At 42.9% G+C, this 20,282-nt stretch overlaps 1 long non-coding RNA gene across 1 annotated transcript; it reads right to left on the bottom strand.

The window, feature by feature from the left end:
• Nucleotides 1–1,725: 1,725 nt before the first annotated feature.
• LOC144240161 (uncharacterized) lies at nt 1,726–9,424 on the bottom strand. Its single transcript, XR_013337626.1, has 2 exons — nt 9,154–9,424; nt 1,726–2,091 (listed from the first exon to the last, which is right to left on the bottom strand). It is a non-coding gene; the product is annotated as an uncharacterized LOC144240161 (long non-coding RNA).
• Between the last annotated feature and the right edge of the window lie 10,858 nt (nt 9,425–20,282).

Here is a 20,282-nt window from a genome sequence, read left to right as displayed (position 1 = left end):
AATCACCGAGTCCCAGATTCTTGCTTTGGGCACAGGAAGCAAGCGGCACTCTTTCACGTTGGCCTAGGCCACCTGCTGGGGCCCAGCTTCCCAGGGAGCTCATCAGTGGTGTTTGGGCCACAGTCCCAGCTACAGCCTAATGAAAGGGCACTTTGGTTCTCCATCCACGCCTGACCCCTGCACCTGTCCCTGCTTGGAAGTAGGGTTTGGTCCAGGGAGGCAAGCTGGTAACGTCATGCCTCTGCTTCCCACCACTGCCACCCCTCTGCACGTGATTATTGGATAAAACAGAAGTGCATCTCCTCCATCCATGTGCAGCTGTAAGAGCTTCAGTGCTCCCCTCCAGAGGCTAGAGGCTCAGGGCTGGCCATGCCTCGCACTGGAGAGGGGACAGAGGGACAGTCACCAGCCCCAGGCCTGGCAGTGGGGCGCCACACAGAAGGGCAAGCTAAGCAGAAGGGCCGCGGAGCTTGGCCGTCTTCCCAATCCCTCATTTCACAGCACCACCGTGATTTTAATTAAATACTCCCCCTACTGACTCAGCAGCGGCTGATAAAGCCAAGTGCAGAGCCAGGAGCCCAGTAAACAGAGTGTTACTGGAGGTAGTCAATCCCAAAGGCCATGGCTGGAGCCCGCCAGCCCCGCCTTCTTGCCTACCAGGCCCCAGAGCCAGTGACAGCCCTGGTCTTCTTCTCCTTCTCCAGGTCCCTGTAGGGCCCTTGCTGGATGCAGGCAAGCTGTGCATTCTCAAAACCTTTTGGAAGAGATACTTTTCCTGGACCTTACTGGTCTTGGATGGGAGTCCTTTTCCAAACTCCTACTTGGAAAGCTGCATAATTCACTCCATAAATCCCTCCTCCTGGACTTTGCATGGCTGTGGTTAGAAGCTGATTTCCTAGTGCTCTCAGCAGCCCCTTTAAGAAGGCAGAAGAGAACAACTGTGGAAGAGAGGAGACTGGAATTCACATCCCCCAGGGCAGAGCAGTGGAAAGGTGTAGGCTTTGTACCAGACTCACGTGGGTTCTGACACCAGCTCTTCCGCTCTCACCAGGCTCCCTGGGTTAATTACTCAGCTTACCAGCTTCAGCTTTCTTATATACCAACAAGAAAGAATACTGTCTATGTTACTGGGTGATGAGAAGAATTAACTGAGACCAAAACATGGCACCTATCAAGCCTTTAGCAACTGGTGACTGTTACATCTAATATGTATTGTGCATGCAGATGCTACAGCCTGCAGCAGAGCTGCTAAGATGCTGTAAATACTTGTGAACCCTTGCAATTTTTCTGCTCCTTCTGTTCAGGAGAGGATTCAAGGTCTAGGTTGCCTTAGCCTTTTCCATTTCAATACCCTCTGCAACTGTCCCATAGAGTTTACAATCCTAGTGGTAAGTTCAGTTATTCTTCAGCGAGTTGTCACCTCATACAAGGAGGTTACCTCTTCGCCATTGATGTTGAGCTTGACCCTGTATTGCTCTGAGCAAATGGCCTGTAGGCAGAAGCAAAAGTATCTGAGTTTGGAATCTAGGCCTGAAGGGTCATTGCATGCTTCTGCTCATTATTCTGGGACTTTCTTGATTCTGCCACGAGTTACTGTCCCCCAGCCAGGGCCCCTGACTACAATCCACGAAGGAAAGCTGAAACAGGGACACTATAACCAATCTGCAAACTTATGAGCAAAGAAAAAAAAAAAAAAAAAAAAAAAAAAAAATGCCCAGCTCCATGTGTCAAAAGATTCTGGGACTATTTGTTACTTAGCAATAGCTGATTAATCCAGTCTCCCAGGGAAGTGGACATAGAGCTGGACAGCAGTTTCCTCTATTCTTGGATCTCTTGATCTATGCAGCAATTCTACTGTCTCTCTGAGCTCAGTGTTCAACAGGTCAGAAAATAAGCACCATCTTTTCAGGATCAGCTCTCAGACTCTCTCCCATCCCCTATGCCCACATAGGGGCTACATAAAGGAGAAACCATTGGTTCAGCAGCCATTCTTCTTCAACTTCCGCATCTCACATTGAACCTTGATATTTTATGTTCTCTGGCTCCATTAGGACAGCTTTCCACTGGAGTAGAGGTGACCATCTGTAGCAGCTGCAGAGAGAAAGGGTTGAAACTCTAATCTATTATGTAGCTATGGAAAAGTCCAAAGAGATGAAAGGGATGTATAAGTCCTACATAAATCTCATTATTTCCTTCATTTATTTATTCATGAATGCAACAAATATTTATTGAGAACCTACTCTTAAGGTTTCCAGATACAGGATGCCAGGTTAATTTGAATTTCAGATGAATAACACATTTTTTAGTATAAAGAGGTCTCAAATATCACATGGGATGTATTCATACTAAAAATAATTTATCACTTGCCTGCAATTCAAATTTAACAGGATGTCCTGTATTTTTGTTTGTCATATATAACAACCACACAACTATAACTAGGCATTGTGTTGGATGCTGAAGATGGCCACTGGGAACGAGAGAAAGGGTCTTGGTCTTCCAAAAGCTTATAAGATTTGGGATAATACAGGCATATATGTAGGAATTATATACCTACATGTATGCAAAACATGCACATGGACACATATATCATCTAGGTGTCATATACACTCTTTATTATGAGAATCCCAGGGGTCCCTGAGTGGCTCAGTTGGTTAAGTGTCTGACTCTTGGTTTTGGCTCAGGTCATGATCTCACAGTTCATGAGATAGAGCCCCACATTGGGCTCTATGCCGATAGCGTGGAGCCTACTTGGGATTCTCTCTCCCCCGTTCTCTGCTCCTCCCTTGCCCATGCAATCTCTTTCTCTCTCCCTCTCCCTCTCCCTCTCTCTCTCTCTCTCAAAGGAAAAAAAGGTAGTGAGAAGCCCAGGTGCTCTGAGCTATGCAGAAGTAACACATATCAGCATATGGTCTGCCTTTCCCTCAACCCACACCTGTACCTTCCTAGATTGCTCCCTATATCACTTGACTGGGGAAGAAAATTAAGCCTGTGTTTTGTATGGCTCCATGTGGCATTCCGGCAATGGCCAACATGAACTGGTAAAATGGTGCTGAAAGAGAACATAGAAGGAAAACTAGCTCAGCAAACAAAATTTAACAGCCCATCTCCTTGGCCATTTTATCTGTAAGAAGAGCAAGCTTGACTTGAGTATTTATACTTGCTCATAAGCAGCAGCTTATGGTTTGGCCAGTTGGTCGGGGATGTGGAAGACGCAGTACTAGAGCATCAGTGACCAAGACTCCCAGGAAAGAGGTTTATGGAACTTTTGGAACCGCCCCAGAATGGAAACATATCTGTATCTTATATGAAATCCCAACACAACACTTCCACCACACAGTGACTTCTTACTGATCAGGAGGGAAAACTGACTCAGTTTGGGAATATCCATCAGCCTCCTTCCCCAGGGTCACTCATCGTCTTTGCATAGGCTTATCTGGCCATCCCATTGCTGCGTGGCCAACTTCCAACAGCAGCAACAAGCTGCAAACCTTTAGTACAGTATCTTGGAGAACCATCTTGGTACGTGGTGGCTGGTTGGTCCCATAAACCCCCTTTCACCATGGAGAGACATAAATTCCTTCTCCGTGAAAGGGATACATTCTGAATTTTATTTTTCTGCTAGTCGCACCTCTGCTAATTACCTGTCCATGTCATTGTATATTATAGTGTGTGTGTGAGTGTGTGTGTATGTGTGTGTGTGTGTGTGTGTGTGTGTAACCAGTCTCCCGATCCAACTAAGAAATAATACCTTCCTTGGAAGGGATGCAGCCTTGCAGAATAAAGAATATGCTCAGAACAAGTTTCTAATATATCATTTCAGGAATATTACAAAGGTCCATTACAAGGGCTAGAATTGAGGGGGAACATCACATAATGAAACCTAATGATTCACTAGCAGAAATCTTGCTTTGCTATCTCTGAGTCACATTGAGCTCCCCATGCCATTCAGTCCATCAGCAAAAATGGGCACTAGATTGTTGGCTGAGAACCTCAATCCTACCAAGAAGAAATAGTGTTGATTTAAGCAGTGGAACGGGAAGAGTTATAAACAGAATGCAGGTGTTCCCCTGGGAGTCTCTTATTTCAGCCACTCCCCGATGCTAATGAGCAAGACCACCAAGGGCTCATATCCTTTGGGAAGGAAGCTTGGAGATATCTCACTAGGAGGACACTTCTGATCACCATGGGTGGGGTCTGAAGGTCTAGGGAACAAGAAAAGAATAGGATATTGGGGAGAGTTGCATATGTCAAATATGGCTTTGAGAACAGTTGCAAAGCAAGGGTCATGGCCTTCTCTAATATTATTATATATAATACATTATTAATATAAATTAACAATATAGATTAATATAAATTAATATATTCTTATCAGCTTATAAAATTACTATACATTTATAATTAAGGTCAATATATTCATATCACATCCTATATTAATAAGTATATATTTATATTAATATATTTATATAAATTTAAATTAATATTATATATAATATATATCCACACACGAAATACATACATATATACAGATGCAGACAAACATATTTTAACCACCATTTCTTTCATTCCATCCATTTATTTCCCCCTCACACTATCGTTTATGGGTTGTAGTGGTTTAAAATTTCAAAATATTGAGACTGGATCAAGGGAGAATCCGGAAGAGCAAACGTCCAGAAACCCTGGACTTTGAGCTGGACGCTTTAGCATCTAGGAGAGATTTGTGTGATGCCTCCTTGGTTGGGCTGTGGTGGAGTGAATGAGTTTTCAACATACAAAAGTGAGTTGTACATAGCGAGGGGAGAGCTTTGCTTTGAAAGGTAATTGGGAGAAGAGAAGAGGACGTGAGAAGGCAGGGTTGCCGAGCAGACGTACGATGCCGGACATTGTCGATTTGGGCTTCTCAGCATCGCATGCTCTTCCCATTTCAGGTAATCACAGATGTGGGACTTGCTCTGCTTGCCTTACTCTGCTCATGCAGCTGTAACAAAATACTATGGACTGAGTGGCTTAAACAACAGACATTTATTTTCTCCCACTGGTAGAGGCCGGAAGTCTGATGTCAAGGTGCCAGCACAGTCATGTTCTGGTGGGAACCTTCTTTCTGGCGTGCAGACTGTTGCCTTCTTGCTGCATGTGCGCACGTGGTTTTTCCTTGGTGCCCAAGCGTGGGCAGACAGAGAGATCTTTGTCCCTTCCTTTTCTAATAGGGACACTGATCATTGGGGGATACACACATTCATTCCACAACACAGCCCTGTCCTTACTGGGGAGGCTCCACGGTTGGAGGGCATTTTTCTCTTTCTAGGTCCCTAGACTTAGGAAAGAGTGCACACATGAGCTATGCTTGGACAACCAAGAACTCTTACCCAAGACCCTTATTCTCCAAGGAGGGCAGACAAGAAGATGAGACAGTGGGTGATTTCTTGCGTAGGTGTAGAGCTAAGTCCAGTGGTGTGCTGATGTGGGGCCAGCAGTGCCAGTTACAGGGCAATGGTCTATGATTTGGGGCCCAGGACCAGGAACCAGGCCATTCTCCAAGCTGTCCAGACCCTCCTGAGCCCTGACAGTTTTCTGATGTGGCATTCTGCTTTTCCCTGTCACTCTGTACACTATGCTCCATCTGCCTTAGTGGATGAGATTGATTTCTGTTGTTTACAACCAATAGCCCTGCCTGGACAAGTAGTTTGGAATGTAGGAAGGTCTAGGGAATGGCCCCAGTGTGAGCGGAGGAAGTGCAGTGAAGAGAACATATCACTGGAGAAGAGGTGGTCAAGGAAGAATCCAGAGCACTGGACAGGCCATGCCTGGAAAACTGATGTCATGAATAACAATGGTAGGATTTGCAGAAGAGGAATATGGTAAACCAGAAGCCAAACTTCAGAACATGAGGGAAAGTGACCAACCGGCCAGCCTGAAGAAAATGACGAGGTTGGCTTATAACGATTTAGCCAAACTGATCAAGTCTCAGAGGAGCAGCGATTTTTACACAAAGTGGAGAACTTAGAGGGGGGAGCAGGTGCTGGGAGGGGCAGACCCAAACCCTGACCCTGAGGTCTGCACGAGGAACAGAGGCGGGGGAACCATGTCCTCACAGTAGAGTCGGGTTTCGGGTAAGGCGATGAGCACAAAGGGACATTTGGAGATTGATGAGCGGTGTAAGGGAGTCTGTCTGCATGGGACAGAATTCCCACAGATGGCAGGAGCGCTCAGGATGTCCGGCCAGCGGGAGGCTGCCCACGCAGAAATGGAGATGGTTGATACAGATGGTGGATGACACCTCCCCCCGCGTGGGCGTGAGGCATGGCGTGTGGAGTCGGCAAAATTCTCCAAAAAACCCCTTCCCTCTTCCCATGCACCTAAATAAAGTCTATGTGGCTGCCTGAGAGACCAAGGGGGTGCTCACAAGCTTTGTGTTATGAAACCCCGGGCTCTGGTCCTAAGCCTGTCACCTACTAGCTGTGTGACTCTGCATATGTCTTTGTGGAGCCTTCGCCTGTATAGTGGGGATAATAAGTAAGCCTGTGTTACTTAGTCGTGAGGACCACAGAGATGATGTGTCAAAGTGCTTTCTGAGAATAATCTCAAACATCCAGAGAAGTTGCCAGAATGAAACCAATACAGAGCGGATGCATGTGTCCCCTTCGCCTCATTTCATCTGTGGTTTGACTTTCACCTTATTTGCTTCATCATTTGGCATTTGTGCTCTCTCTTTTTCTCTCTCTAAGCAGGCAAGCTTTGCAATAAATATTTGTATACAATACTTTTGACCACTTGAGAATAAGGTACATACATCATGATCCTTAGTACTTATATTTCCTAAGAATATGGGTATTCCCTTGTATAACTACAGTGCAGCGACCAACTGAACGAATTCAACTGGATCCAATAGTTTAATCTACTGATTGTAATCCAGCTCTGTCGGCTGACCTGGTTTTGACCTTCTGACCTTCTGACCTCTGCTCTGGGACACAGCCTAGGGACAGGCTGTACATCCGGTTACATGTCTCTACCCCCCTTTAATCTGGAACATTTGTATAGATAGCCTTTCTTCGTCTTATAAAAATGCCTTTAAAGATTTTTTTTTAACTCCAGTATATTAACATACAGGGTTATATTAGCTTCAGGTGTACACTATAGTGATTTAATAGTTCTATACATTACTCAGTGCTCATCACGATTAAGAGTACTCTTAATCCCCATCGCCTATTTCCCCCACCCTCCTAACCACCTCCCTTCTGGGCTGGTCTCTATATTTAAGAGTCTGGTTTTTGGTTTGTCGCTTTTTCCATTCTTCATTTGTCTTGTTTGGTAAATTCCGTGGATGAGTGAAGTCATACGGTATTTGTCTTTCCCTGACTGACTTATTTCACTTAGTATAATAGGCTCCAGATCCATCCATGTTGTTGCAGATGGTAAGCTCTCACTCTTTTTTTCATTGTGTAGATACCACATCTTCTTTATCCATTCATCTATAGATGGACACTTGGGCTGCTTCCATATCTTAGCTAATGTAAATAACGCTGCAATAAACATCAGCGTGTATGGATCTTTTCGAATTAGCGTTTTTGTTTTCTTTGGATAAATACCCAATATTGGAATTACTGGATCCTATGGTATTTCTATTTTTAACTTTTTGAAGAACCTCCACAGTTTTCCACTGTGACTGCCCCAGTTTGCATTCCCACCAACAGTGCACAAGGATTCCCTTTTCTCCGCATCCTTGCAAACACCTGTTGTTTTTTGTGTTTTTGATTTTTAGCCATTCTGACAGATGTGAGGTGATAACCGCACTGTGGTTTTGATTTGCATGTTGATAAAAATGCCTTTAGGAATGATACCAGAGCAACACAAGTTTAAGGCATAAAACTTACAAAATAGAGTTAAACACAAAGGAAAAACTCACCTGTAAGCTGAGACCTCCAACCAGTTAGGCTGGCCGTTTCCCACCTCCCCGCTATCCTCGGTGAGCTCCCCGGATCCAAATCCCACCTGCCTTTTCTTTCTGCTCCTTTGTGCTTCTTTGCCCTTAAAGACAACCTCGCACCACTCTCTGCACAGCACACGCACGTGTGTGTGTGCGTGGATGTTCTTCTTAAACCACAAAGTCCCATATTAGTCTATCGTACTCTTAGCTAAACAACTGAGCTAGAAAACGGGATTATGTTAAGTGCCTTTCCACGCCACCTCTTTGATCATATCTCTGGCTGACTCTTCTTTGCTTATTTTCCTCTTTATCCACTTCCCTTCTTTCTACACACTGGGGGCTCTTTTCTCTGGGTCCCCAGAGCACTGCCATTGTGCCTTTTTGAATCACACTACCGTGATCTGTGTGTGGGTCTGAATGTCTCACCAGATGGAGATGCTATGAGTAGTAGGACTCTGTCTTAGATCTCATTCCATCTTTAGCACCCAGTTAATGCCTACCACAAAGTAGGTAGTTAACAGGAGGTATAGAAAGAATACATGAGCGGATGAACTTGAACTATTTATAAACATTTCTGGAGAATGCCATGTTGTATTGGACATTACTCAATCTTGGGATGGGGTTAACTATCAAATCTTAGCATCTCTATAACTAGGAAAAACACTGGCTTGTTGAAGGCAACACACCTGTTCTGTTGTCTACAAATTATTAAATGCATTCATGATCATGGTCAACACAGTGGCATCTAAATGACAACAGAGTAATTAATGAAATAAAATAATGTGTAGGGAAAAAATTCAATCCTGTTTAAATTAAGATGGATGACAAAACGGGTATAAAATTGGAGCACCAGATGGTATCAATACATTATACTAATTTTCTATTCACATATTCAATTATAGTTTAAATAAAAACTAATATGGGTAATTTGTCTCATGGTGTTTGTATGAACCATCTGATTATAAATTCCCATGATGTCCAATTTACCCACCAATCTCACACTGCACAATTATTGAGTAAGCAGGGCATTCCGGAAGGGCTGTTGGCTCCCCTGGGCGCTAGGAGGGACGTATTGTGGGGCAGGAGGTCAGTACTGACTTCTGTTTCCCACGAGGGTGGGTTCCTGATAAAATGCAGGATGCCCAGTTACAGTTGAATTTCAGATATGCAAAGGATAATTTTGCCGCACAAATATGGCAGGAGACACACACTTTAAAGTTCACATACATTACCGTGTGTTTTCTTGCGCATTCCTTTGTTCTTTGCAACAAACCCGTGAACCAGGACCTCGGACTCAGTGGAAAAGTGGAGGCCCCACCGGGAGCACACATCTTCAGGCGAAGCCCAGCAGCATCTGAGGACAGATCTGTGTTCCGCAGCCACAGCCAGGACTTCCCGATGAGCTGCGAGGGGCTGGAGTGAAGTGAGACCAGGTCCCCTTCCCCTGCCTGATTCCAGAAACTGATGAGAGCAGGCTCTGCATTGGGCCAGGCCCAGGGACAGATCTACATCAGGCCCGGGGAGAACTCCCTGACACCCAATCCTTGACATTCCATGCACAAGAAATCTGTGCACCTGCTTTGTGACATCAGAAATCACTTTAAAATAGAGGAGGCAAGTGCAAACCTTTCAAATCTTACATGAGGCACAGCTTTAAAATAATTATAGGTAAATTCAGCAAAATTTTGTCATTAATGTCAGTAATGAACAATCTGTCTCTACCTGATCACCATTTCCATGTCTTCCTCATTTTCTCCTGATTTAAATCCTCCCATAGAGCTCAGGTACTATTTGTGGAACCTTCCTAAATCTTCAAAGCTTGCAGGGATTTCCCCCCTTTTCTGTCTCCTACAGCACCTCATGTTTAGCCTCTTGCAATGCATCACTTCATCTTATATGGGGGTCTTGTGTGTTTGCCTTACCTCTCCTTTAGAATTCCTTGGGGTAAAGAATCACATCTTTAGTTTCCAGGAACACATTCAGTGCCTTAAATATAATAGATGATCAGTTATAGCCAAAAAATAAAAAGAATAAACCATACTTTAGAGTTAACCAAAACACTTTTTTTTCCCAATAAAAGGAACCCGGGCTCCTTTGGAAAAAATGTCTGATTCCAGGGCTGGGACAAATAGAAGGCAAAATGAGGATCTTGTTAAGGAGATTCAGAAGCTGACTTGAAGGTGCTTCCACTAATCAACTAGGGAATAATTTGAGCCACAAAGTAAATAAGTATAGTAACCCACAGAATAAAATAAGATCCCATCAGCATTCGCTAAGATGATCACGTAAATGAATCAATAAGCTCCTGTTGCAGAAGAAAAGCTCTCCCTTCCAGAAAAACTCCAGTAAAATGTAGAAATAATGACAGAATTAGAATCTTGCCATTTGGCAGTAACTACGGTAATAATTGTGTAAGAATCAGCAAGACTGCCAAAATGTGATGAGAAGTGGCATGTGTGCATACTTGCAATGTACCTCGTCACAAGATACCATTTAATTACAAAGGGGAAAAGTAACTTTTCATTGGAGACACCTGGCAGGTATCACCTTAACCTGCTGGTCAAAGTCAACATCATTGATAAGGAGAGAAATCATCACCAGCATAACACTCCTGTGTATCCCTGATAAAAATCTATACCATGAATATAAAAACAAGGAAACATCCAACAAAACCAATTGAGGACATGCTACCAAAGGCTTGTATGTACTCTTCAAAAATGCCATCATTCACCAGAGAAAATACACAGATGGCAAATGGGCAGATGAAAAGATGGTCCACATCGTTAGTCACCAAAAGAAATGCAAATTAAAGCAACAATGAGCTAACACTGCATACCTATTACAATGGCCCAAGTCCGGGACACTGACAACACCAAATGCTGGCGAGGGTAGAGGTAGAGAGACAGAAGCTCTCATTCTTTGCGGGTGGAAAATGCAAATGGGTAGAGCTGCTTTGGATGACACTCTGGCAGTTTCAACTAAACATGCTATTAACATGTGATTTAAGCATTGCACTCCTTGGTGTTTACCCAAAGGAGTTGAAAACATGTCCACACAAAAATCTGCACCAGGGTGTTAATAGCAGCTTTATTTAAAACTGCCAAAATTCGGAAGCAACCCAGATGTCCTTCAGTAAGTGTGTAGATAAGCAAACTGTGATACATCAGATGATAGAATATCATTTAACACTACAAAGAAATGAGCCACTAAGCCCTGAAAAGACATGGTGGAACTGAAGTGCATATTAATAAGTGAAAGAAACCAGTCTGAAAAGGCTACATACTTTATACATCCAATTATCTGGCATTCTGGATAAAGCAAAACTATGGAGAGAGTGAAAAGATCAATGATTGCCAAAAGCTAGGGAGGGCAGTGAAGGGATGAATAGGGAGAGCACATGGGAATTTTAGGGCAGTGAATCTACTCTGTATGTATAACACTGGATGCATATCTTTGCACATCTGTCCAGACTCCTAGAATGTTCAACATCAGGAGTGAACCCTAATGTCAACTAGGGACTCTGGGTGATAATGATGTGTCAATGTAGGCTTATCAGCTGTAACAAATATACCACCCTCTTGAAAGGACATTGACAATGAAAAGGCTGGTCATACAGAGAGGCAGGAGGTATATGAGAAATCTCTGTGCCTTGCTCTCAATTTGGTTATGAACCTGAAGCTGCTCTAAAAAATAAAGTCTATTTTCTTTTTAAATGCCAATCATGAAAGACAAAGAAAGGGTAGGAACCGCTTTGGGTTAAAGAAGACTAAGGAGCCAGGGCATGTGAATGTAATATGTGATATGAAATTGAATCCCGAGCCAGAGAAGTTTCTCTTTCGGACATGAGTGAGACAATTGATGAGGTTTTAATACCTGGAGATAATTAATAGTAGAAGATCACGGTTAACCTCCTGATTTTGATAATTGTACTGTGGTTATGTTAGAGAATAACTTTTATATATATATATATATATTCTAAAGCAATTAGAGGTAAAGAGGTATAACGCTTTTACATAACTTCAAACTAGTTCAGAAACAATAAAGGGAGAGACAGAATAAACAAATTTATTAAAATTAACACTTGAGGAACCAGGGTGCAGCTTATATAGGAATTTTAAGTGCCATTTTCCAATTTTTCTCTAAATCTCAAATTATTTCAAAACCTTAAAATGGGAAAAAACCTTCTGATGTTAAAAAAAAGCAGTATATATTTGCATGTTCCTAAATTATATAATCATTAAAGATTACTTTAAAAACACATTGTACATGTTTTACATTTAGCCAAATTTCTATTTTTTTAAATCCCCGAACAGGTCAATAATAAAGATTTATCTCAGTTTCTCCCGGTTCTTGAATTTCTGAGAAGTTTGGCTTCTTTTTGTAACTGTTTGGTAATTCTTCTGGAGTACTGATTTTCCTTGATGGGGAATTCAAAACTCAAAGTCAAATGAAAACTCCCACGGAGTTCTGAGCTGTGTTGTGGCATCATGCAGCTTGCATGTTCTTGTTTGAAAGGGTTTCATTGCACCTACCACTGAGGTTCTGGTCTCTCTGAGAACCTGCACACACACACCCTCAAGTCATTATCTTGTCTTGTGGTCATCCTGACCTCCACTCTTCTCCCCCTCCTCCACTACCTGAGGACTGGGAACTTGGCTTGTCATGTGGTGTCCATGGAGCCTAGCACGGTGTCTAAAATGTGGAATGCTGAACAAAATATATTTATTATGACCTCACATTTCTAACTCTATATTAATAAAAATATGTGTGCTGGGGCGCCTGGGTGGCTCAGTCCGTTAAGCGTCGGACTTCAGTTCAGGTCATGATCTCACGGTTCGTGCATTCGAGCTCCGTGTGAGGCTCTGTGCTGACAGCTCAGAGCCTGAGCCTGCTTTGGATTCTGCGTCTCCATCTCTCTCTGCCCCTCTCCTGCTCATGCTCTGTCTCTTTCTCTCTCTTTCAGAAATAAATAAATATTAAAAAAAATTTAATCAAAAAAATAAAAATATGTCCCCTTAAGTTTTTATATGTCTGATTCACTCACAGAGCTGTTCTTGTGCACAGGACACTAGCATTTATTACACTCCTGCACATCCATCATCTCCTGCAGTCCTTAATATCACCATATGACACAGCACTGTTATGCCCATTTGGCAGATGAGAACATTGAGGCTCAGAGATATTTTTGTTGTTGTTGCTGAAGCTTACTAGTACGTAAGTGGCAGAGCTAGAATTTGAACTCAGACCAACCTAGTGCCAAAGTCGACATATTACCCTTCTCATATCCTCAGTTACCCTCTATTTCAATCAATTTTTCATTCTAAAATGCAAGCAAACAGCCCCATAGAGTAGGCATCTGCTGTTCAGCAGATCCTTACAGATGCTTCTTTCTGTCTCTCTGCAATTCTGGGGATGGCAGGAGGAATAGAATATAAAAATGTGGATATGTGAAAGTAAATTGAATATCAAGTTCACAGCCACGGGGAACTAAGGAGAAAAGCAGTAACTTATCGATATGCTTTCTGTAGCTTCTGCACTGGAAATTAACTTACAGTGGCATGTATGTCCCACATGTTATCTTTGAAAGGAAGTGAGCAGAAGATGCCAAGAAGAAGCGAGAGGCACCCAGTCCCAGATTCATATCAGGTACCCTTCATCAGAATGGCTGATTTATCCAGAAATAATAATATAATGGGCTGCTGCATTGCCTCCATGCCTGTCCCCCTTTCCACTGCCTAGCAGGAAACAGAAGCTGTGATTTTGGGAGCCATACACACCAGACCTGCTAGCTTGACTGGCAGAGCTTCAGCTCACTCAAATCCAGCCCCAAAGTCCCTCACTTCCTTCTAACATGACCACATACCAAGCAAGACAAATGCTCTTGAGTCCCCAGCAAGTTAGGCCACTCATCCACCAGGAAGGAGAGAAGGTGAGTCCACAAAAGATGTGTGGGAAAGCAATACTAACAGAAAACAGCTAATAGCTAACAGACGCTCACCCGATTTAGAACTCGAGGCAAGTCCTGGTAGAATACAGAACTGAAGGCAAGAAAATGTCCCTTGTCACCTTTTGTCACATACGCCATGACATAGCCTCGGTCATTAGCAAACTTGTTTGGGGAGCAGTTTGGTATTCTCTCAGTGATCCACTCCTCTTGGAGCAGATGCTCTGTGGCTCATGGGGAATTGTCTGGTTTGAAGTGTAGAGAGAGGAAAGGATCCTCCACCAGACAAACATCACCTAGCAGTCCCAGCCATCACCACATAGAGCAGAAGAATTGCCCAGCTGATCCCTGCCTAGATGCAGGATTCACAACCTTAGGCGCTATAACAAAATTGTTGCAGTGAGCCACGAAATTTGGGGGTATTTTGTTGCAGATCAGCAGATGACTGGAATGCTGGTCCTCAGTAGCCTCACCTGTAAAATAAAAAGATGGCATTCCACTGGACTCCATGACCTCCAAGATTCTTTACAATCTTCAGACAATCCCTGGGTATGCACATTTTGCCTATTTTGCCTGAGTGGTAAATGAATGTGTGCCGACGAGATATCGTGTTATTCCTTCTAGCACTGAGATTGCAGCAGGAAATAAAATTTTGAAGTATTGCTTTAGCCTTGAGGGTTCGCTGTAGGATCAGATTGTTTGACCACCTGAGAGTCTCAGAGCACGCCGTATAAAGGGGGGGTCCGCTCTGGCAGTGTACAGGGCCCCCAGTAACCCCAGTGAAACCAGGAGGCCATATAAGTCCTCTTGCTCATCGAGAAACTGGTATGAGACAAATAAAAGCTATTTCATCAATGATGAGATGAGAAAACGTACAAGCTAGACAAAATTCCATAAATAGGATAGGAATATATTTCTTCTACATACCAATTTTCCTTAATAACATCTCTGAGGACTGTCATTTACATATTTATCTCCTCCATCCTCCAACCTATTTACATTTTCACCACCTCGGGATAACAAGATCCGTATGAACTTTAGATTGATTTGGCCTAAATGTACCTCCTATGAGCTGGTTTTAGTAATCTACCACCTCACCCCCTAGCCTGTGTGTGACCAGGCTTAGCAAATCCAAAAATCTAAGTTGTGAAATAAAACATGCTGAAAACTAACCACGTGGAATCCTTTGCAAAGTACACCTAGGTACACATAAAAACGCATACCAACGGAATATAGAGTTTTCCCATCAGCTTCCCACGAAGATCTGTCAGGAAAATACAATACTAAGATGAGAGAAGTAAACATTTTTACTACCTAAGGGGGCATCTGGTTATTGTTTTGGAGTGCTGAGTGGAAAGAGCTTAGAGACAAGTAGAAAGGTGGCCCCACCATTTACTATCTATCTATATATCCTGGATGAATCCCCTGACCACCTAATCGCACACAAAGAGAAAAGACACCCTAGTGGTTAAGACCATGGCCCAGGGACCCAATCTTTTTGAGCTATACCCGACTCTGCTATGTATAGCTGTGTGATTTTGGGAAAGCAACTTAACTTCTCTGTGCCTCAGTCCCTTTATATGTAAAATATGAAAATAATAATACCTACTGCCTTGTGTTTTCATGAGGTCTAAATGTTTAAGCTCTCAGAACATGCCTGAGACTTAGGGGTGGCATAAAAATTTAGCTGCGTTGATTACCATAAGGTGCTAAATGAATACGCACTGTCTTCCTTCCTTTCTTCCTCAGCTTTTGCAATAAAAATGATGCTCTGCTGTTTTCTGGTTCCAAAGAGGCAGATACTTGGACAATGTAAGTAAAAATTGCCATCCTACATACAAGCCAGCAGATAATGAGGATAATAAATGACTATAAAATAGAAAATACTTCGGACAGAAGGAAGAGCTTCCAGACTGCTAAGCTCACTAATCCAAGTGATGGGGGGGCCCTGATGCTATCTTTCCTGTGAGTCTCTAAAAAGAGAATGGATCATTTTTTAAAGTTTATTTACACATTTTGAGAGAGAGAGAGCATGAGTGGGGCAGGGACAGGGAGAGAAGGAGAGAGAGAATCCCAAGCAAGCTCCCTGCTATCAGCACAGAGCCCGACACGGGTCTTGATTCCACAAATTTCTAGATCATGACCTGAGCTTAAATCAAGAGTTGGATGCTGAACTGACTGAGTGACCCAGGTGCCCCAAGAATGGATAATTATATGTCCTTGTCACTGGTTAAGAAGTTCACGTGAGAAACATATTTTTATCATGAAACAAAAGAACAGGTCACCTGAAAAGCACATAGTAGTTGCTTCATAAATATTTGGAGAAAAAATGATGTTGAATGACCACTGGAAAAGGTATTTCATGGCTACCCCTTCAATTCATGAATTCTTAAAATGTCCTAAAAATGGAAGGCAGCAGCATATTTCATCTTTGGGAAGAAAAAGTTCATTTCCTTTATGGCCTCCCTGTTTTCACTCTGTCCTTGACCCATTGCTGGGGGGCTGACAGCCATCTACTGGGCAATCAGAGGCAGTTACCCCTGAAACACTGGGAGAATCCAGACACGATTGCCCAGGGCTGTGTCCAGGGGTCCAGGGCCTGGGGGCTGGTTACTGAGGCCCATGGACTGCAGGCCCCAGTTTCCTCACAGCCTGTGTCTCCTCAGCTCACTCTGGAGTTCACCTGGTGAAGGTGCCTCAGTTTCCCATGGTGGTGCTAGCTGGTGTGCTCTGGCTGCCTCATGTGGGGACCGTACCTTTGTTTGGACTGAATCTTTATGTCCGCTCCCAGAATCCCTATATTGAAGTCCTAACTCCTGATGTGGCTATATTTGGTGATCCAGTGGAATTAGTGTCCTTTTAAGAAAGAACACCAGAGAGCTGACTCACTTGTGCTCTCTCCATGGCCAGGCACCAAGGAAATGTCGTATAAAGGTGTAGCAAGAAGGCAGCCTTCTCCAAGCTGGGGAGAGAGGCCTCACCAGAAATGCAATTTGAGGGGCAGCTGGGTGGCTCAGTCGGTTAAGCATCCAACTTTGGCTCAGGTCATGATCTCACACTCTGTGAGTTTGAACCCCATGTCTGGCTCTGTGCTGACAGCTCAGAGCCTGGAGCCTGCTTTGGATTCTGTGTCTCCCTCTCTCTCTGCCCCTCCCCTGCTCATGCTCTGTCTCTCTCTCTCTCTCTCTCATAAACATTAAAAAAGTTTTTTAAAGAAATTCAATTTGCTAGTATTTGACCTTGGACTTTAGAGCCTCTAGAACTGAGAGAAAATAAACTTCTGTTGTTGTTTTTAAAATTTTTTTTTAATGTTTATTTATTTTTGAGAGATAGAAACTGAGTATGGGAGGGGCAGACAGAGAGGGAGACACAGAATCCGAAGCAGGCTCCAAGCTCTCCAAGCTGTCAGCACAGAGCCAGATGCAGGGCTCGAACCCACAAACTGTGAGATCATGACCTGAGCCAAAGTCAGATGCTCAACCAACTGAGCCATGCAGGCGCCCCAACTTCTATTGTTTAAGCTACAATCTGGTGTTTTGTTATAGCAGCCCAAATCAACTGGTACATCCTGTATTCTACTTCTCTCAGAGGCTCCCCCCTCAGGACTGGACCTCGGTCACCTGCTGAGATAATCTGCCATTCACATTCCCTTTATTGGTTTTCCTTTACCCACTTGAAGTCACTTTCAATTTTTTTTTGATTATTTTTTTATATCAGAGAAAGAGTTTGTGAATGGGGAAGCAGGACATGTGAATGGGAGAAAGAGAGAATATTAAACAGGCTCCACGTTCAGCATAGAGCCCAATGCAGAGATCGATCCCATGATCGATCAGGGGATCATGACCTGAGCTGAAATCATGAGTAAGATGCTTAACCCATTGAATCACCCAGGGACTCCACAAAGTCACTTTTGACATAACCTATATTCAAATCCACTCCTCAGGCTTTGCTTCTGGAGGAATGCAGTGAGGGAATGTGTAATCGGGCTCAGCGGGCATCAGAGGAAGTCTTGAATGTGTATCATTACAGGCATCGCGCATAAGAGCAAGTATGCTTGTGGAAAGAAGGGGGGGGATCCACAGGTGCACCTCATGTTCTGTACCATAAACTTAGGCCGTACCTCCTTCTTGACATCTTTCGTCCTCTGGGTAAGAAAGCATCATATAGAAATCCCTTCCTCCCATGTGGAAGCAGTCTGTCCAAGACCAGCATGCAGAGTAATTGTGCTAGGAAAGTGCTCTTGAGAGTCTTTGAAGCTCAGGGTTTCTAGAATTCTATGTCCATTTAGATAGGACATCATGACTCCCTGAAGGGAAGCACTAACAGGCTTACTGGTCACTGATTGCTGAAGGTCATACATCCAGAGAGAAATGATGGTTGGAGTCCAGTGTGGGCAGGCATATCAGTTAGCCCCCCAAGGAAGGTGGACTCTCCTGTCTTGAACTTGGCATCTTGTCCTGTGCCCTGCTGTTTGCCCTGGATTTACTGTGTTGACCACTCAACCATAATTTTGTAATAAAGTCAGTGGGGTTTACATTCCTTAACAGCATGTGTCATGCACCAGCTGTTTGGTAGAGAAATGCGACATTCTGTTACGATTACCTTCGCCAAGAAACTGGGTGATTTTGGTCTCCATCACATGAAAAGCCTGGGCCAACTTCCCTGCCAAGCATATTTTTCCAGAACATTAATCTGCTATAAATCACTTAAGTCAGTCTCCAGAACCACTTTGATCCCCATAATTTTCATTTACATAATTCATCAATTAAAAATATTGGAGGAGAAATAAATGTGTTACTGCAGAACATATTCTCTTGACCCTCCATCCATAAAATTATATCCTATAAACCTTAGGCTCTGGACTGGGCTCTGAATGAGTTTGCTAGTCCCCTAGATTGACCGCCAGGAAAAAAATCTCATTTTTCAGAAGTCCCTTTTTGATACATATTTTGTTATCTGATAGACTCAGGTTTGCATTCTCGCTAAACATTGATTTTCACATCTCTGCATTGGTAGTAATAATAATTCCCATCATAGCAAGCTGTTACAAGAATTAATAAGAAGATATATGCAAAATGTCTAACAAAAGCTATTCTATAATTGGCACTTGTTGTATATATTTGATATCCTTTGACCATTTAGCATCAAATCCCATCCTTAGATCTAATGCCCTGCCTTTTGCATCTTGGTAGGAAATAGACACTGAAAATTCAGATACCAATTTATCACATTGACTGGTCCATGTTGAATATTGACCCAGCTCTGACCTGACATGCTCATGCTTTTCTGCTGTTGAAAACTGCCTTTCTGATTCAGGTATTAACATCTCTGGGGAGAAGTCTGTCCTCACTTATTCTCCTGTTTCCAAGGTATCTTGAGCCCTAGCGGGTCAAGGATTGGATTTAGGGCAGTGGAAATGAAAGGGGAAAAAAAAAGTTCAGACCTTCAAGAGACTTCTGAAAACATTATTAGCAAGGATTTAAGATATGCCTCTTCTCATTAAGGCCGTGTCAAATCTCTAGATCATATTTGGCCAAAACTTTCCATTTTTGTGACAGATACTAAGTAGAAAATTGATGAAAACCATAGAAGAGAGAAAGCGCAGAGGTTATGTGAGGCAACCGACTACATCAAATTTGTAAATTGAAAAACTAATTATTTCTTCAAGTGATTATTTTCTGAGCTCACTTGACACGGACGTCTATGGAGTACCCAATCAGTTCCAAATAACAGGGTTTGAGATTTTACTGGATTCAAGACATCATGTTTATCATTTATCATTTATGGTGTGTTTGTTTTTTGGAGGAATAAATCAGCCTAGAATCAAATGTTTACATTTATTTTTCAGCTATGTCCTGGCTTAATGATCACTGATGTTGATACAGAAGCAGGAAACCACACAGTTTTTTTAAAAAAAATCTTGTCTGTCTATCCATAGAGCGTTCTTTCTTTTCAGGGTACTAACATTCACAAGGGTACCGATCTTGGGATCCAGAATGAGACCCTACCCGGATCTCATCAGGAAAATCTGCTTTATAGTTCTCTGAAGCCATACACAGCAGATGCTGCATTATGTATAACCTGGATTCTTGAAATAAAGCATGGTTGAATTCAAAGAACGTCTATGTGAACCCTGTAACCTGATTACATTGTTTTAATGCTCTAACTAAGGTCAGGAGCTGCCCATGGTTTTATTATAAATTAGGCAAGTATTTGAGGGAAATTCTTAAAAAAAAAAACAAAAACTGGCATGTCCTTAAGTATGGATCAGCAAGTGAACAATTGTCCCTGCTGTGCTTTAGAAAGAGGTGCCAGCTTGATGAGACCTTGTCAACATGACAGAAAACCACCTGCTGCCAATTTCTACTTCCCAGTGTGAAAACCAGTCTTCTCGAGGATTATCGCTGCTGGGAGGAG

This window comes from Crocuta crocuta, unplaced genomic scaffold (assembly GCF_008692635.1).
Source record: "Crocuta crocuta isolate KB4526 unplaced genomic scaffold, BGI_CrCroc_1.0 scaffold7, whole genome shotgun sequence".
Classification (NCBI taxonomy): Eukaryota; Metazoa; Chordata; class Mammalia; order Carnivora; family Hyaenidae; genus Crocuta; species Crocuta crocuta.
This window is presented reverse-complemented; position numbering and strand designations above follow the sequence as displayed.